We start from the raw sequence: 1665 nt of genomic DNA, 5'->3' as shown, positions 1-1665 counted from the left end.
GATCGGCTTCGTGAATGAGACTTGCTAAAGGTTAGACTGACGGGTTTATACAAACGTTTCAAAAAAACTAGGGTTTTTAATACTAGGGGGTATTTTAAACATTTCAAAATACTAGGGATTTTAATCTAACTTAAAAGTTTTGAAAATTAATACCTTTTAATCTAAAATCTTAAATATTAAAAATCTTGATTTAATAATTATGCAAAATTAAAATAATTAATTTCAATTATTAAATATCATAGGATTATTTATTAAATTAAATAAATAATTTCACCTAATCCCTTTATCCCTAGATTTCTAAATTTCGGGAAGGGATATGTAAAAATCATCAACTACCCATTTAATCCATTAAAAGATAATGCCTACCAAAAACCCAAGATTTTCGAAATCTAATCTTGAGGAAGGTATATTTCGAAAATTCTAGGGTTAGGAAACCTTAAAATTCGAAAGTATGGAGGCTAAAGGAACGGCTTCAAAAACCCTAATCAAATTCTGAACCTAGGGTTTTTGAAACCCTAATTTTGAAAATCTGAGCCCTAGGGTTTAGTTGCCATAAACCATAATTTTTCAAGTTCAAATTATTGTATCAAATCTAATTGAAAACAACAATCAAAAGCTCCAATACCACTGATGGATTTTATACAAACAATCCTATGTGTACATCCAACCCTAGTTTGGATCTATATTTTTTCTATTAGACATACAACAAATGAACACAAATAGAAAACCCTAATGTGCATCTAATATTTTTGAAAATCACATATGAAAGATTAGATCACATACCTTTGTTTTTAAATGGTAATAACAACGCAAACTTGAAGATCCTTGCTTATTAGAACAAGTACCACGATTATAGTACCTCTAATGGCTCACATACATAGTAGGGAAAGAGGATGAATATGAAAGATAGGAGAGAAGGTTAACTTCTCCAAAAATCGGCTCTTCTAGGGATTCACAATGGTGGGACAAAATCAAGAGCCAAGGGGGTCTATTTAGACTTGAGGCTAGCTAGGGTTTTAAGGTGGAAACCTGAATTCCTTAGCTTAGGGCCTAAGCAAGGCCATTGACTCCCTTACATTAAGGATTAAATGAAAATAACTAGAAACTTCTAGGGATTCTCGACCCTCCTTGATAAGGGTAGTCCATTGGCGCAAAACCTCAACTATTAAATAATTACAAAATAACCCTTGAACTTTTAATCAGTTCTTTTAATCCCAAAATTAATTTCAAATTAGTTTCTAATTATATACTAATTAATAATATCATTTCTAATTAATACATTATTCTTATAATATATTAATAAATTATATTTATGTCCCAATTTATTATTATAAATAATAAACTCAGCGTCTCTCTCCAATAGTCATCCTGTCTAATTGGCAGTGTGAAGGCAACCCAAAAGGACCACGCTACCATCAAATCAAGTACATACCAATTATATTTATAGGCTTAGACACCTAATCTAACAAATAATGCTTAGAGTATTCCTTAACAATATATGTCACTAAGGAAACCATGAGTGGGATGGAGTACACCTGGTGAACACGTACTACAAAAAACACCTACAGGTTGCGAGCCTGCCAACATTCCACTAAACTATCTAGAATAGTTCGTGGTCATCATCTATACTTCATCAGATGACTTGATCAGCTTAAACATTGAGTT

Source organism: Lactuca saligna, chromosome 3 (assembly GCF_052625555.1).
Source record: "Lactuca saligna cultivar CGN05327 chromosome 3, ASM5262555v1, whole genome shotgun sequence".
Lineage (NCBI taxonomy): Eukaryota > Viridiplantae > Streptophyta > Magnoliopsida > Asterales > Asteraceae > Lactuca > Lactuca saligna.
Note: the sequence above shows the minus strand (reverse complement) of the source record.